The sequence below is a fragment of the Rutidosis leptorrhynchoides genome, chromosome 2 (assembly GCF_046630445.1).
Source record: "Rutidosis leptorrhynchoides isolate AG116_Rl617_1_P2 chromosome 2, CSIRO_AGI_Rlap_v1, whole genome shotgun sequence".
Classification (NCBI taxonomy): domain Eukaryota; kingdom Viridiplantae; phylum Streptophyta; class Magnoliopsida; order Asterales; family Asteraceae; genus Rutidosis; species Rutidosis leptorrhynchoides.
The window spans coordinates 354,811,207-354,830,773 of record NC_092334.1 but is presented as its reverse complement, the minus strand read 5'-3'; positions in this window follow the sequence as shown (position 1 = coordinate 354,830,773).

The following is a 19,567-nucleotide window of genomic DNA, read 5'->3' as shown; positions in this document are numbered from 1 at the left end:
ATCAAAATGTATTATAATTAATATTTCATACTCTTTTAATTGTGACGATCGCTCCAAATCCATATGGACGAACACGTCATTCATTGATTTCATTGCGAGGTATTTGACCTCTATATGATACGTTTTGTAAACATTGCATTCTTTTGAAAAGGCACACCATAAATGAATATTTAAATCAAAGATTTTCGACATCTGATGATTTCTACATATAGACAATCACCATAAATAATAGTTTACAACAGTACTTTCGTTGACAATGCAGTCAAAATAAGATACATGGTGATAATTTGGTGAATGCAACGTTTTCTTGAAAAATATGTCATGTAAGACTCCATCCACATAGCTTGTCTAACATCTAAGCAAACAGCGGAAGACTTCTAGGAAACCTGAGAATAAACATGCTAACAAGTGTCAACACAAAGGTTGGTGAGTTCATAGTTTTAATGTTTCGTATAATCTGTATATAAAGGTGGATCACAAGATTTCAGTTGTTTCATCCAGAAACGTTTATCAAAATATTCAATGAAATTGAGCACCCTGGTGTAGTGACCCGAACTTTTCCATGTTTATATATATTAATTGAGATTGATATTTACATGATTAAATGTTTCCAACATGTTAAGCAATCAAACTTGTTAAGACTTGATTAATTGAAATATGTTTCATATAGACAATTGACCACCCAAGTTGACCGGCGATTCACGAACGTTAAAACTTGTAAAAACGACATGACGAAATATATATGGATATACATATGGTTAACATGAGATTATGATAATTAAGTATCTCCATAAGTATATTAACAATGAGTTATATACATATAAACAAGACTACTAACTTAAGGATTTCGAAACGAGACATATATGTAACGATTATCGTTGTAACGACATTTAAATGTATATATATCATATTAAGATATATTAATATATCATAATATCATGATAATATAATAATTTAACATCTCATTAGATATAATAAACAATGGGTTAACAACATTAATTGAGATCGTTAACTTAAAGGTTTCAAAACAACACTTACATGTAACGACTAACGATGACTTAACGACTCAGTTAAAATGTATATACATGTAGTGTATTTAGATGTATTAAAATACTTTTGGAAGACTTCAAGACATATATCAAAACACTCATACTTAACGAAAATGGTTACAGTTACTTTCCCATTCTTTTCTTTCATCAAGAATTCTAGTCGTATTCTTACCCGTATTATACACAGCTTCAAAACGTACTTACTATGGGTATATACCAATAGGAACTAGCATGGGATTCTACTCTTGATTATGTCATGTATGACTAATCAATTTTAACTTCTACCATGAGCTAGTCAACTAACTAGAACTCCTTTTAACCCCACTCACCACTCACCAATTACCACTCATCATTCATTCCATTTCACTTCCAATTCTCTTTCTAATTCTCTCTCAACACACACACACACTATTATGAACGTATTTTTCCAGTAGTTAATCATCATCTTCATCAAAAATCACTTCAAGAATCAAGCTATAATCATCATAGGAAGAACACTTCAAGAACACTTCAAAAATCCCTTCAAGTTTACTAATTTACTTCCAAGCTTTCTAATCCATTCCAAGTAATCATCTAAGATCAAGAAACCTTTGTTATATACAGTAGGTTATCTTTATTACTCAAGGTAATATTCATATTCAAACTTTGATTCAATTTCTATAACTATAAACTATCTTAATTCGAGTAAAAATCTTACTTGAACTTGTTTTTGTGTCATGATCCTACTTCAAGAACTTTCAAGCCATCCAAGATCCTTTGAAGCTAGATCATTTCTTGTCACTTCCAGTAGGTTTACCTACTAAACTTGAGGTAGTAATGATGTTCATAACATCATTCGATTCATATATATAAAACTATCTTATTCGAAGGTTTAAACTCGTAATCACTAGAACATAGTTTAGTTAATTCTAAACTTGTTCGCAAACAAAAGTTAATCCTTCTAAATTGACTTTTAAAATTAACTACACACATGTTCTATATCTATATGATATGCTAACTTAATGATTTAAAACCTGGAAACACGAAAAACACCGTAAAACCGGATTTACGCCGTCGTAGTAACACCGCGGGCTGTTTTGGGTTAATTAATTAAAAACTATGATAAACTTTGATTTAAAAGTTGTTATTCTGAGAAAATGATTTTTATTATGAACATGAAACTATATCCAAAAATTATGGTTAAACTCAAAGTGGAAGTATGTTTTCTAAAATGGTCATCTAGACGTCGTTCTTTCGATTGAAATGACTACCTTTACAAAAACGACTTGTAACTTATTTTTCCGACTATAAACCTATACTTTTCTTTTTCGATTCATAAAATAGAGTTCAATATGAAACCATAGCAATTTGATTCACTCAAAACGGATTTAAAATGAAGAAGTTATGGGTAAAATAAGATTGGATAATTTTTCTCATTTTAGCTACGTGAAAATTGGTAACAAATATATTCCAACCATAACTTAATCAACTTGTATTGTATATTATGTAATCTTGAGATACCATAGACACGTATACAATGTTTCAACCTATCATGTCGACACATCTATATATATTTCGGAACAACCATAGACACTCTATATGTGAATGTTGGAGTTAGCTATACAGGGTTAAGGTTGATTCCAAAATATATATAGTTTGAGTTGTGATCAATACTGAGATACGTATACACTGGGTCGTGGATTGATTCAAGATAATATTTATCGATTTATTTCTGTACATCTAACTGTGGACAACTAGTTGTAAGTTACTAACGAGGACAGCTGACTTAATAAACTTAAAACATCAAAATATATTAAAAGTGTTGTAAATATATTTTGAACATACTTTAATATATATGTATATATTGTTATAGGTTCGTGAATCAACAGTGGCCAAGTTTTACTTCTCGATGAAGTAAAAATCTGTGAAAGTGAGTTATAGTCCCACTTTTAAAATCTAATATTTTTGGGATGAGAATACATGCAGGTTTTATAAATGATTTACAAAATAGACACAAGTACGTGAAACTACATTCTATGGTTGAATTATCGAAATCGAATATGCCCCTTTTTATTAAGTCTGGTAATCTAAGAATTAGGGAACAGACACCCTAATTGACGCGAATCCTAAAGATAGATCTATTGGGCCTAACAAACCCCATCCAAAGTACCGGATGCTTTAGTACTTCGAAATTTATATCATATCCGAAGGGTGTCCCGGAATGATGGGGATATTCTTATATATGCATCTTGTTAATGTCGGTTACCAGGTGTTCACCATATGAATGATTTTTATCTCTATGTATGGGATGTGTATTGAAATATGAAATCTTGTGGTCTATTGTTACGATTTGATATATATAGGTTAAACCTATAACTCACCAACATTTTTGTTGACGTTTTAAGCATGTTTATTCTCAGGTGATTATTAAGAGCTTCCGCTGTCGCATACTTAAATAAGGACGAGATTTGGAGTCCATGCTTGTATGATATTGTGTAAAAACTGCATTCAAGAAACTTATTTTGTTGTAACATATTTGTATTGTAAACCATTATGTAATGGTCGTGTGTAAACAGGATATTTTAGGTTATCATTATTTGATAATCTACGTAAAGTTTTTTAAACCTTTATTGATGAAATAAAGGTTATGGTTTGTTTTAAAATGAATGCAGTCTTTGAAAAACGTCTCATATAGAGGTCAAAACCTCGTAACGAAATCAATTAATATGGAACGTTTTTAATCAATAAGAACGGGACATTTCAGTTGGTATCCGAGCGTTGGTCTTAGAGAACCAGAATTTTGCATTAGTGTGTCTTATCGAGTTTGTTAGGATGCATTAGTGAGTCTGGACTTCGACCGTGTTTACTTGAAAAATGATTGCTTAACAAATTTTGTTGGAAACTATATATTTTTAACATGTGAATATTATGTGATATATTAATCTCTTAACGCGTTTGATATTATGTGATAGATGTCTACCTCTAGAACAAGTCCCATGACTCACCTAATAATAATGAAGAGTCAAATGTAAATTGGAACGATTCGTGGACTGATTCACAAGTTCCCGAAGAGGAACCGGAAGAAGAGTCGGAACCGGAAGAAGAATCGGAACCGGTAGAAGAATCGGAACCGGATGAAGAAATAGAACCGGTGGGGGAAATAATAAAATGGTTAAGTAAAAGAAAATCCTCAACCAACCGACCAAGGTTAATTATGGTCAATGGTGTTTCCGCCAAGGAAGCAAAATATTGGGAGGATTACCAATTCTCCGATGAATCGGATTCCGACGAGAATTCCGATGATGTTATAGAAATTACCCCAACTGAATTTAAAAAGGCAAAAGAAAATAATAAGGGAAAGGGCATAAAAATAGAGAAATCTAATTCCAACCCCGATGAACTTTATATGTATCGTCAACCCCCGAAGTCCTTAAGTTGTAACAATGACCCGGGAACCTCTAAACCACCAGGTTTTTCTAAACCAATGTGGATAACGACGGCTCGTATTAGGGGAACATCATATATCCCTAGAAACTTGGCAAAATGAACCAAAACCGAAGAAGAAGAAACAAGCGAGTCGGAATAAGATAGTTGTATTCGTGTGGTGTAATATAAGTAATATAGTGTGCTTATGCTTTATGATATATGTAAAAATTGCTTGTATTAATAAGTAATTTTTTTTATGAATCTAACTCTTGTCTATTTTACAGTATAAAAACACAAAATGGATAGACAACCCAATATTTTAAGAGACCTACCCGGAGACATGATTGATGAAATCTTGTCTCGAGTCGGTCAGAATTCTTCGGCACAACTATTTAAGGCGAGATAAGTTTGTAAGACATTCGAAGAACGTTCCAAGAATGCCTTGGTTTATAAAAGGCTTTCATTCGAAAGATGGGGGATATCACACTGGGAAATCCATAAGTTACGATGTGTTTACTTTGACGCATATATTGCGGGGAACCCAAATGCTATTTTACGCAATGGGTTAAGAAATTATTTTGACTCAATATATCCGAATATTGGACTTCGTGATTTAGAAAAAGCGGCTAACATGCAACATAAAGAAGCATGTTATGCTTACGGATTAGTAATGTTCGCTTCTCACCAAAGTGAGAACAAGAACATCGGCCTACAACTATTGAACAAAACGTTCCCACAAGTGACGGAGTCGGTAATTGGGGTAAGAAATGAGGTTTTTAGATTGTTACGGGACTGTTGGACATTACGTAACCCTCGTCCCTTTAACGACGTTACAACACGCTGTCTTATCAACGGCCATAACGGTTATGTTCCACAAGACCAAGGATGGGAAGTAGTCCTAGTAAAACCAGAATGCATGACTTGTTTCTGGACGTATGAATTACGTGTCTTTATTGCCTTTGCTGAACGACTTGTGTACTAGCTAGAATTATCTTCACAACTATCTTGTATCAAAGTTATTGTGTGCTATATTTCATGCTTTATGTAAAATAAGCGGTATTGTAAGTTTGTAAAATATTGTATAAAAGTTTGAACGCGAAATATTATTATAATCAGTTTTTCATATAGAATTGTAGTAGTTGAATTGTATATTAGCTACTAAGTATGAACTTAACGGGTAGGTACTACCCGAATTTAAACTTATAAAACGCTAATATGAAGAAAAAGCTTTTATAAATGAGTTCATATTATGCTACGAAATACTATTAACTACTCTTAATATTCTGTATGATTAACTTGTTCCATTTGACTATCTTGAAGGAAATGGCACCGACTACTCGATACACCGTGAATATGAATGAAGAGGAATTCCGTACTTTTCTAGCTTCAAACATAGCCGCAGTACAGGCTGCGCTACATACCAACAATAACCTTGGATCTAGCAGTACAGGAAATCGTGTAGGATGCACCTACAAAGAATTCACTGCCTGCAAACCCTTGGAATTTGATGGAACCGAAGGACCGATCGGATTGAAACGGTGGACCGAGAAGGTCGAATCAGTGTTTGCCATAAGTAAGTGTACTGAAGAGGACAAAGTAAAGTACGCTACGCATACCTTCACAGGTTCTGCGTTAACATGGTGGAATACCTATCTAGAGCAAGTGGGACAAGACGATGCGTACGCACTACCGTGGTCAGCATTCAAGCACTTGATGAACGAGAAGTACCGTCCCAGAACTGAGGTCAATAAGCTCAAGACAGAACTTAGAGGGTTACGAACCCAAGGATTTGATATTACCACGTACGAAAGACGATTCACAGAATTGTGCCTATTGTGTCCGGGAGCATTCGAAGATGAGGAAGAGAAGATCGAGGCGTTTGTGAAAGGATTACCGGAAAGAATCCAAGAAGATATAAGTTCACACGAGCCCGCCTCCATACAACAGGCATGTAGAATGGCTCACAAACTAGTGAACCAGATTGAAGAAAGAATTAAAGAACAGACTGCTGAAGAGGCCAATGTGAAGCAAGTCAAAAGAAAGTGGGAGGAAAACGGTGATAAGAATCACCAATACAACAACAACAGCAATTACAACAATAATCGCAACAATTATCCCAACAATCGCAACATCAATCGCAACTACAACAAATGGCCCAACAACAACAACAACAGCAACAACAACAACAACAACAACAACAACAACTACAACAATCATCCCAACAACAATAATAACCGCAACAACAACAATCAGAAGCAGCTATGCCAATGGTGTGAAAAGTATCACTCGGGGTTCTGCACCAAATTTTGCAACAAGTGTAAAAGAAATGGTCATAGAGCAGTGAAGTGTGAGGTCTACGGACCAGGGGTTAATAGAACGAAAGGAACAAATGGTGTCGGAACGAGTAATGGCGGAGCAAGTAGTGTCGGAGCAAGTTATGCCAATGTAGTTTGTTATAAATGTGGAAAACCTGGCCACATTATTATAAATTGCCCGAACCAGGAGAACACGAATGGACAAGGCCGCGGAAGAGTTTTCAATATTAATGCGGCAGAGGCACAGGAAGACCCGGAGCTTGTTACGGGTACGTTTCTTATTGACAATAAATCTGCTTACGTTTTATTTGATTCGGGTGCGGATAGAAGCTATATGAGTAGAGATTTTTGTGCTATATTAAGTTATCCATTGACGCCTTTGGATAGTAAATTTTTACTCGAATTAGCAAATGGTAAATTAATTTCAGCAGATAATATATGTCGAAATCGAGAAATTAAACTGGTTAGCGAAACATTTAAGATTGATTTGATACCAGTAGAGTTAGGAGTTTTGATGTGATAATCGGTATGGACTGGTTGAAAGAAGTGAAAGCAGAGATCGTTTGTTACAAAAATGCAATTCGCATTATACGAGAAAAAGGAAAACCCTTAATGGTGTACGGAGAAAAGGGCAACACGAAGCTACATCTTATTAGTAATTTGAAGGCACAAAAACTAATAAGAAATGGTTGCTATGCTGTTCTAGCACACGTCGAGAAAGTACAAACTGAAGAAAAGAGCATCAATGATGTTCCCATTGCAAAAGAATTTCTCGATGTATTTCCGAAAGAATTACCGGGATTACCCCCACATCGATCCGTTGAATTTCAAATAGATCTTGTACCAGGAGCTGCACCAATAGCTCGTGCTCCTTACAGACTCGCACCCAGCGAGATAAAAGAACTGCAAAATCAATTACAAGAACTTTTAGAGCGTGGTTTCATTCGACCAAGCACATCACCGTGGGGAGCTCCTGTTTTGTTTGTCAAGAAGAAAGATGGTACATTCAGGTTGTGTATCGACTACCGAGAGTTGAACAAACTTACCATCAAGAACCGCTACCCACTACCGAGAATCGATGACTTATTTGATCAACTACAAGGCTCGTCTGTTTATTCAAAGATTGACTTACGTTCCGGGTATCATCAAATGCGAGTGAAAGAAGATGATATTCCAAAGACTGCTTTCAGAACACGTTACGGTCATTACGAGTTTATGGTCATGCCGTTTGGTTTAACTAATGCACCAGCTGTGTTCATGGACCTTATGAACCGAGTGTGTGGACCATACCTTGACAAGTTTGTCATTGTTTTCATTGATGACATACTTATTTACTCAAAGAATGACCAAGAACACGGTGAACATTTGAGAAAGGTGTTAGAAGTATTGAGGAAGGAAGAATTGTACGCTAAGTTTTCAAAGTGTGCATTTTGGTTGGAAGAAGTTCAATTCCTCGGTCACATAGTGAACAAAGAAGGTATTAAGGTGGATCCGGCAAAGATAGAAACTGTTGAAAAGTGGGAAACCCCGAAAACTCCGAAACACATACGCCAGTTTTTAGGACTAGCTGGTTACTACAGAAGGTTCATCCAAGACTTTTCCAGAATAGCAAAACCCTTGACTGCATTAACGCATAAAGGGAAGAAATTTGAATGGAATGATGAACAAGAGGAAGCGTTTCAGTTATTGAAGAAAAAGCTAACTACGACACCTATATTGTCATTGCCTGAAGGGAATGATGATTTTATGATTTATTGTGACGCATCAAAGCAAGGTCTCGGTTGTGTATTAATGCAACGAACGAAGGTGATTGCTTATGCGTCTAGACAATTGAAGATTCACGAACAAAATTATGCGACGCATGATTTGGAATTAGGCGCGGTTGTTTTTGCATTAAAGACTTGGAGGCACTACTTATATGGGGTCAAAAGTATTATATATACCGACCACAAAAGTCTTCAGCACATATTTAATCAGAAACAACTGAATATGAGGCAGCGTAGGTGGATTGAATTGTTGAATGATTACGACTTTGAGATTCGTTACCCCTCGGGGAAGGCAAATGTGGTAGCCGACGCCTTGAGCAGAAAGGACAGAGAACCCATTCAAGTAAAATCTATGAATATAATGATTCACAATAACCTTACTACTCAAATAAAGGAGGCGCAACAAGGAGTTTTAAAAGAGGAAAATTTAAAGGATGAAATACCCAAAGGATCGGAGAAGCATCTTAATATTCGGGAAGACGGAACCCGGTATAGGGCTGAAAGAATTTGGGTACCAAAATTTGGAGATATGAGAGAAATGGTACTTAGAGAAGCTCATAAAACCAGATACTCAATACATCCTGGAACGGGGAAGATGTACAAGGATCTCAAGAAACATTTTTGGTGGCCGGGTATGAAAGCCGATGTTGCTAAATACGTAGGAGAATGTTTGACGTGTTCTAAGGTTAAAGCTGAGCATCAGAAACCATCAGGTCTACTTCAACAACCCGAAATCCCAGAATGGAAATGGGAAAACATTACCATGGATTTCATCACTAAATTGCCAAGGACTGCAAGTGGTTTTGATACTATTTGGGTAATAGTTGATCGTCTCACCAAATCAGCACACTTCCTGCCAATAAGAGAAGATGACAAGATGGAGAAGTTAGCACGACTGTATTTGAAAGAAGTCGTCTCCAGACATGGAATACCAATCTCTATTATCTCTGATAGAGATGGCAGATTTATTTCAAGATTCTGGCAGACATTACAGCAAGCATTAGGAACTCGTCTGGACATGAGTACTGCCTATCATCCACAAACTGATGGGCAGAGCGAAAGGACGATATAAACACTTGAAGACATGCTACGAGCATGTGTTATTGATTTCGGAAACAGTTGGGATCGACATCTACCGTTAGCAGAATTTTCCTACAACAATAGCTACCATTCAAGCATTGAGATGGCGCCGTTTGAAGCACTTTATGGTAGAAAGTGCAGGTCTCCGATTTGTTGGAGTGAAGTGGGGGATAGACAAATTACGGGTCCGGAGATTATACAAGAAACTACCGAGAAGATCATCCAAATTCAACAACGGTTGAAAACCGCCCAAAGTCGACAAAAGAGCTACGCTGACATTAAAAGAAAAGATATAGAATTTGAAATTGGAGAGATGGTCATGCTTAAAGTTGCACCTTGGAAAGTCATTGTTCGATTTGGTAAACGAGGGAAATTAAATCCAAGGTATATTGGACCATTCAAGATTATTGATCGTGTCGGACCAGTAGCTTACCGACTTGAGTTACCTCAACAACTCGAGGCTGTACATAACACTTTCCACGTCTCGAATTTGAAGAAATGTTTTGCTAAAGAAGATCTCACTTTTCCGTTAGATGAAATCCAAATCAACGAAAAACTTCAATTCATCGAAGAACCCGTCGAAATAATGGATCGTGAGGTTAAAAGACTTACGCAAAACAAGATACCAATTGTTAAGGTTCGATGGAATACTCGTAGAAGACCCGAGTTCACCTGGGAGCGTGAAGATCAGATGAAGAAGAAATACCCACATCTATTTCCAGAAGATTCGTCAACACCTTCAACAGCTTAAAATTTCGGGACGAAATTTATTTACGGGTAGGTACTGTAGTGACCCGAACTTTTCCATGTTTATATATATTAATTGAGATTGATATTTACATGATTAAATGTTTCCAACATGTTAAGCAATCAAACTTGTTAAGACTTGATTAATTGAAATATGTTTCATATAGACAATTGACCACCCAAGTTGACCGGCGATTCACGAACGTTAAAACTTGTAAAAACGACATGACGAAATATATATGGATATACATATGGTTAACATGAGATTATGATAATTAAGTATCTCCATAAGTATATTAACAATGAGTTATATACATATAAACAAGACTACTAACTTAAGGATTTCGAAACGAGACATATATGTAACGATTATCGTTGTAACGACATTTAAATGTATATATATCATATTAAGATATATTAATATATCATAATATCATGATAATATAATAATTTAACATCTCATTAGATATAATAAACAATGGGTTAACAACATTAATTGAGATCGTTAACTTAAAGGTTTCAAAACAACACTTACATGTAACGACTAACGATGACTTAACGACTCAGTTAAAATGTATATACATGTAGTGTATTTAGATGTATTAAAATACTTTTGGAAGACTTCAAGACATATATCAAAACACTCATACTTAACGAAAATGGTTACAGTTACTTTCCCATTCTTTTCTTTCATCAAGAATTCTAGTCGTATTCTTACCCGTATTATACACAGCTTCAAAACGTACTTACTATGGGTATATACCAATAGGAACTAGCATGGGATTCTACTCTTGATTATGTCATGTATGACTAATCAATTTTAACTTCTACCATGAGCTAGTCAACTAACTAGAACTCCTTTTAACCCCACTCACCACTCACCAATTACCACTCATCATTCACTCCATTTCACTTCCAATTCTCTTTCTAATTCTCTCTCAACACACACACACACTATTATGAACGTATTTTTCCAGTAGTTAATCATCATCTTCATCAAAAATCACTTCAAGAATCAAGCTATAATCATCATAGGAAGAACACTTCAAGAACACTTCAAAAATCCCTTCAAGTTTACTAATTTACTTCCAAGCTTTCTAATCCATTCCAAGTAATCATCTAAGATCAAGAAACCTTTGTTATATACAGTAGGTTATCTTTCTTATTCAAGGTAATATTCATATTCAAACTTTGATTCAATTTCTATAACTATAAACTATCTTAATTCGAGTAAAAATCTTACTTGAACTTGTTTTTGTGTCATGATCCTACTTCAAGAACTTTCAAGCCATCCAAGATCCTTTAAAGCTAGATCATTTCTTGTCACTTCCAGTAGGTTTACCTACTAAACTTGAGGTAGTAATGATATTCATAACATCTTTCGATTCATATATATAAAACTATCTTATTTGAAGGTTTAAACTCGTAATCACTAGAACATAGTTTAGTTAATTCTAAACTTGTTCGCAAACAAAAGTTAATCCTTCTAACTTGACTTTTAAAATTAACTACACACATTTTCTATATCTATATGATATGCTAACTTAATGATTTAAAACCTGGAAACACGAAAAACACCGTAAAACCGGATTTACGCCGTCGTAGTAACACCGCGGGCTGTTTTGGGTTAGTTAATTAAAAACTATGATAAACTTTGATTTAAAAGTTGTTATTCTGAGAAAATGATTTTTATTATGAACATGAAACTATATCCAAAAATTATGGTTAAACTCAAAGTGGAAGTATGTTTTCTAAAATGGTCATCTAGACGTCGTTCTTTCGACTGAAATGACTACCTTTACAAAAACGACTTGTAACTTATTTTTTCGACTATAAACCTATAATTTTCTGTTTAGATTCATAAAATAGAGTTCAATATGAAACCATAGCAATTTGATTCACTCAAAACGGATTTAAAATGAAGAAGTTATGGGTAAAACAAGATTGGATAATTTTTCTCATTTTAGCTACGTGAAAATTGGTAACAAATCTATTCCAACCATAACTTAATCAACTTGTATTGTATATTATGTAATCTTGAGATACCATAGACACGTATACAATGTTTCGACCTATCATGTCGACACATCTATATATATTTCGGAACAACCATAGACACTCTATATGTGAATGTTGGAGTTAGCTATACAGGGTTGAGGTTGATTCCAAAATATATATAGTTTGAGTTGTGATCAATACTGAGATACGTATACACTGGGTCGTGGATTGATTCAAGATAATATTTATCGATTTATTTCTGTACATCTAACTGTGGACAACTAGTTGTAAGTTACTAACGAGGACAGCTGACTTAATAAACTTAAAACATCAAAATATATTAAAAGTGTTGTAAATATATTTTGAACATACTTTAATATATATGTATATATTGTTATAGGTTCGTGAATCAACAGTGGCCAAGTCTTACTTCTCGACGAAGTAAAAATCTGTGAAAGTGAGTTATAGTCCCACTTTTAAAATCTAATATTTTTGGGATGAGAATACATGCAGGTTTTATAAATGATTTACAAAATAGACACAAGTACGTGAAACTACATTCTATGGTTGAATTATCGAAATCGAATATGCCCCTTTTTATTAAGTCTGGTAATCTAAGAATTAGGGAACAGACACTCTAATTGACGCGAATCCTAAAGATAGATCTATTGGGCCTAACAAACCCCATCCAAAGTACCGGATGCTTTAGTACTTCGAAATTTATATCATATCCGAAGGGTGTCCCGGAATGATGGGGATATTCTTATATATGCATCTTGTTAATATCGGTTACCAGGTGTTCACCATATGAATGATTTTTATCTCTATGTATGGGATGTGTATTGAAATATGAAATCTTGTGGTCTATTGTTACGATTTGATATATATAGGTTAAACCTATAACTCACCAACATTTTTGTTGACGTTTTAAGCATGTTTATTCTCAGGTGATTATTAAGAGCTTCCGCTGTCGCATACTTAAATAAGGACGAGATTTGGAGTCCATGCTTGTATGATATTGTGTAAAAACTGCATTCAAGAAACTTATTTTGTTGTAACATATTTGTATTGTAAACCATTATGAAATGGTCGTGTGTAAACAGGATATTTTAGGTTATCGTTATTTGATAATCTACGTAAAGTTTTTAAAACCTTTATTGATGAAATAAAGGTTATGGTTTGTTTTAAAATGAATGCAGTCTTTGAAAAACGTCTCATATAGAGGTCAAAACCTCGCAACGAAATCAATTAATATGGAACGTTTTTAATCAATAAGAACGGGACATTTCACCTGGTAACTAAACTTAACGTATATATAATTTGTACCCTTTGTATAATCATCTTAATAATACACGCAAACCAACGTGTACGCTTCTCAAATAGCATACGTCCGTTAAAAGGCTAGTGCTCTAGCTCGGACGGGGATATCAAGCCCTATGGATCCATATACTACTACTCGCGCCCACCAGTTCTTATAACTGGCAGTTACTAGTTACCAACGCTAAGGGATTTTCGGTTCAAACTCAGTGTAGAATTTAGTATGTACTTGTATCCATTGCGTTTAAAATAAAGTGCATGTATTCTCAGTCCAAAAATATAGATTGCAAAAGCAATTAAAAAGGGAGCAAATGAAACTCACCTTAGCAGCACATAAAGTTGTTCATCGTAATGTGACTGAAACTCGGATTATCAAATAATCGTAGATCTCAACATATCAATATTAAGATTCAATATTGTAGGAAAGTACGTAGACATAACAGAGATGATAAACACTAGATTTAACTCACAAGCATACCCCCGATCCATACCCATAACCTCCAAAGCAATAACCCATAATTTCCTTAGCCCTATCCAACTCGGTAACCAGTTTTGAAAACATTTGGGCAGAATCTCGTCGTAGTATTTTATGTATAATACTAAAAATAATAATACTCATGAGATTAATAATAATATTAATCTTAATAATAATAATAATAATAATAATAATAATAATAATAATAATAATAATAATAATAATAATAATAATAATAATAATAATAATAATAATAATAATAATAATAATATATCTATATTTATGTGCGTATGAAGATAAATGAATCAGAAAACTGGTATGCTCGCTTTATATACAACTTTTGCTGTCCTAAGTCACCATCACCTTTTTATGTCGACAAACATTACGCGTTTCGCGTAGATAGGTACGCGATCCGTGTATGGTGTCTTCTTGAAAGTTGTAGATTTTTGAGTTACGGTCGTCTGGACACTAGAATCACCCTTTTTCGAGTCAGTATGAATTAGTTATGATTTTTCTCGTGCAAGTGCGCAGGTTTAGTAATTTCCATCATTTTAACTTGCAATCTTGAGATGAAATGTTGTAGTCTTTTGGTGCTCATTAGAAATCTTTATTTTATTTTTATTTTTATTTTCATATCACTGAAAATCCATAAAAACACTTTATAATCAAATTCTATTATATCTAAAAACGTGTTCGCACGTTTGAAACAAAATCAATTGAATATTATGCAGTTTAGTTCTCCATTAACTTTTCTCTAACTTTCATTATCTAACACTTTACCATTTTCCAGATACCGTTAAAAATGAAAGATTTCTCGAATCAACGTGGACCTCACAACAAAGACTCGTAATAATATTATAATTCTTAAGGGACTCAGTAAATATCTTTTTAATTCAATCGTTTGGCATAATCTTTTAACTCCGTATTTAAATATATCAATCAGATAATCAAACCAATAAGTTTAATGAACAGTATCATATACACAACACTTTGTTACGTTTTCAAGTGATAGTATATGTATCTATTTACATATAATTGTTCGCGAATCGTCGAGAACAACCGAAAGGTATTTGAATAGTTCAAAAATTTTGAGATTCAGCTTTACAGACTTTGCTCATCGTGTCGGAAATGTTAATCATATAAAGATTAAGTTTAAATTTAGTCAGAAATTTTCGGGTCATCACAGTACCTACCCGTTAAAAAAATTTCGTCCCGAAATTTGAGTGAGGTCGTCATGACTAACAATAAAAATGTTTTCATGACATATACGTGTTGATAAATAGAGTTTTATCACCGTTGAATAATATGGATAAAACAATCCGATTATTCGAAGCGTATGAGAGAAGTTATCGTAAAAGAGTGAAATGAAGAATAGAGATTCGTCTTAACTCTTGACGTATTAACGATTGATTTCCGTAATTTAAGGAATAGAAAATCTTCATAATCTAAATAAGATTTGATTCTTCAGAATTTAAGGAAATTAAGATTTCTTTTGATTTAAATGCATAATTTGCCTCGATTGCTATGTTTTATATTTCGCTATAAATTGACCCCTTCCGTTTCATTACTTTTACCACCCCTATACTAAATTCTCAAATCTAAAAGATTGTAAAAATGCTTAATCCAGTTCTGATCCTTGTCCTTATCCTTACTATCGCAACAATCATTCTCCTTTTCCAACTTCCACCGGAGGAATCTGCTTACTTCTACTTTGCCCTTGGGGTTATAGTGCTTTTAATTCTCTCGTGTCTTTATGTTGCGATAAACATTGATATACACGGTTTGTAATTTATGTGTTGTTATCGAGCTTTATATTCTCCCTTATATTTCAAAGTTCCCGCTTCTGTCTTCTATAGTTATTGTCATCCCCAGTTAATGCTTTCTTTTATTTGCTGCGATTTATACCCCAATTTCTATTTCGGAGTTTTATCCCTTCGTTTCTTCTTCTTGTGACTAAGAATTGCTTATAATGGTCCAGAATTTGTAGGTATGAAGTTTCAAATGATCATAACTAATGTTTTAAGAAATTGTAATAACACGATCTTGATTGGTTAAATTACCAGAAGTTACGGGAAAAGATAGAACTATCAAGAATATATGTTCTTGATTTGTTTGGAGATTAGGTAAAATGTAAGAGTCGTGTAACATGGCATATGATGATGTTATAGTCTGTGAATCATCATGTTCCATTAGAAACTCAGCATGACTTACTGTAATATAATCACGTTGATCAAGTGTCATTATATTATACTAACTCATGCTTCAACTCCCAACACCACTTCAAAAATATTCATATTTTAAACTCGAAGGTTTCAGAATTTAGAAACTAAAATAGTTTCTTTTTATGATGTTACACAGATATCGCAAGGAGAAAATTGATTTCCGATAAGAATGATTATGGAATTATCTCCAGAAATATGGAGGATATTTATAATGGAAGATACGATGATATCTTAGAATTTCTAATATCAGAGGATGATGCGGAAAATCTGTTTGTGAAGGTTTAGAATAAGAAGTAAGGTTCTTACTAATGGTTTCAGCAGACACTGAATCATTTGGATTATTTGAAGGTAGATTTCGTCTTTGTGATTTGTCCACAGCCTCCTTCATGATCTGCTCAATCCGTTTTCCAGTTTCAAACCTTCTCTTTTTCGCAGCTTTACCACCATACTATTCTTTATCATCAAACTTTTGACTGTTAAGGTCGTTTACAGTTTTTGCTGCTTCATCAACATTTTTCCAAAATTCGGAGAACTAGTTTCGTAGTTTGGGGTGTTTTTCGGAAACTTCACATTCGAAGTATGTAAGTCCAGGAGATAGACGTTATATGTACACATATAACTATTGGCGTAGACGTGCTACAAGATTTCAAAATACTGATTGCTAATTTCCGATTGCCGTTACAAGATGTGGATGAGTACATGATACGGTTTCAATGAGTATAAGGATTTTTCGGAAGGTCAAAGATCAATGAAGTTGTTGGTAAATTTACTGCTAATGTGGTGGAACATGAAAGATTCCTCGATAACAAAAACGTATATGCCAAAGTTACAAGTCTGAAAGGTCGTCGTTGACTGGTTGAACGGTTGATAATACTGGATACTTTGAAAAGAAATTGCAAGGTTATTTTCAGTAATAACAATGCTAAAGGATCTTTCACATTTTTGAAGTCAAAGTATAGCTTTGAAAGATGTAGAGATCTAAGAATGATGTCACCCGTTAAATCTTGACTTGGATTCTGATCCGTCAATATCAGAATATGTAATTGAATTTGTATGGAAACGATTGTATATCGCTGTGAGCATAGTTAATAATTTTTGAATCAAAGTTGAAGAATGTACAGTATAACATATTAATTGTGAACTTATATATTTCCCGGGAATTACCTACCCGTTAAAGATTTCACAAGTAATATTTTGTACAAAAGAATTTTTATTACCGTCTTTATGAAAATATATGTATGTATATTTTCTTCAGATGTAATATAGATTTGATGAGTTAATATCATATTAAGCTCATTTAATTTTTTGGCTTGAATAATCTCTAAAACATTAAAGATTTAATAATCTTTACGGAGTATTTCACTAATGTAATCAATACTCAGTTTTATTGATATTTTCTCAGTGAATCATGTTGGTGCTCATGGAACTCTTGCTAACTTCGCAAGGTACAAATGATGTTTTCTAGAAAGTTTCGAATACATCGAAGATGAAAATATAAAATCAACCATATAATTGAATAATATACTTAGTTTATTATGAAATGGAATTCATTGAGTTGGAAACAGAGATTGTAGTTAACGATGGTTAAGTCATTAACGAAGGATGTACATCATAGCATATTAGTAATATGAATTAACCGAGTAGTACCTACCAGTTAAGATTCACACGTAATAACTTGGTACGAAAAGATTTATTTTGATTTCAAAATTCATATATATTAAATATACATAAAATTTCTTCAGGGGAAATAAGTTAATACTTCATCGGTTATTGTTGCTAGTATTTCTTGGTAACTACGATGCGTATGACGTTGATGTTCAAGGTACATATTGTGATGTTGAGGCTTACGGTGCGGATGTTGTTGGTGGTGGTAATGGTACTGTTGGTGTTGTTGTCGGTGGTACTGTTGATGCCGGAGATTCTGCTGGTGCATGTAACCTTTGCACCATATTCTCCAAAGCCACTACCCGAGCGCGAAGCTCGTTGACTTCTTCTACTACACTAGGATGATTGGTGGTTCGGACGAGCGGTTGAATAAGATCCAGAATTTGAGAGAGTATATGATCATGACGAGATATTCTGGAGATGAGAGAGAAAATGGTGTCTCGAACAGGTTCACCGGTAAGCGCTTCGGGTTCTTCGCCAAGAGGGCAATGTGGTGGATGGAAGGGATCGCCTTCTTCTTGTCTCCAATAATTAAGTAGGCTACGAACCCATCCCCAATTCATCCAGAATGGGTGATGGCTGATTGGTTGATCCATTCTGGTTAGACTGTCTTCGAAATTCAGGTGAATATCCATATCGGAATAGCTATCGGAGTTTAAGGAATTTGAACTAGATACAGGATCCATCTTGTATAAGGAGATGATTTTTTTTATATGAATTAGATTATAGAATTTAGTTTGGTATTCTTCAATACATAATTTACATATGTATATATAATACCAAATTTCATAAATCACGGAGAAATTTTCGGAAGATGTCAGGAAAAGTTTACAGTAACAGATACGCTAAGATATGAATTTTGTCTATACACTATTCATGCAATCAATGCAGTAAAACGTGTCTAGACTTAAGAATGATGAGCATGTAATTTTCGACAAGAAAAACTTTTAACATGCAGACACGGTCGAAGTCCAGACTTACTAATGCATCTTAACAACTATCAGTTAGACACACTCATGCAAGACCTGGTTCGCTAGGACCAACGCTCTGATACCAACTGTGACGATCGCTCCAAATTCATATGGACGAACACGTCATTCATTGATTTCATTGCGAGGTATTTGACCTCTATATGATACGTTTTGTAAACATTGCATTCTTTTGAAAAGGCACACCATAAATGAATATTTAAATCAAAGATTTTCGACATCTGATGATTTCTACATATAGACAATCACCATAAATAATAGTTTACAACAGTACTTTCGTTGACAATGCAGTCAAAATAAGATACATGGTGATGATTTGGTGAATGCAACGTTTTCTTGAAAAATATGTCATGTAAGACTCCATCCACATAGCTTGTCTAACATCTAAGCAAACAGTGGAAGACTTCTAGGAAACCTGAGAATAAACATGCTAACAAGTGTCAACACAAAGGTTGGTGAGTTCATAGTTTTAATGTTTCGTATAATCTGTATATAAAGGTGGATCACAAGATTTCAGTTGTTTCATCCAGAAACGTTTA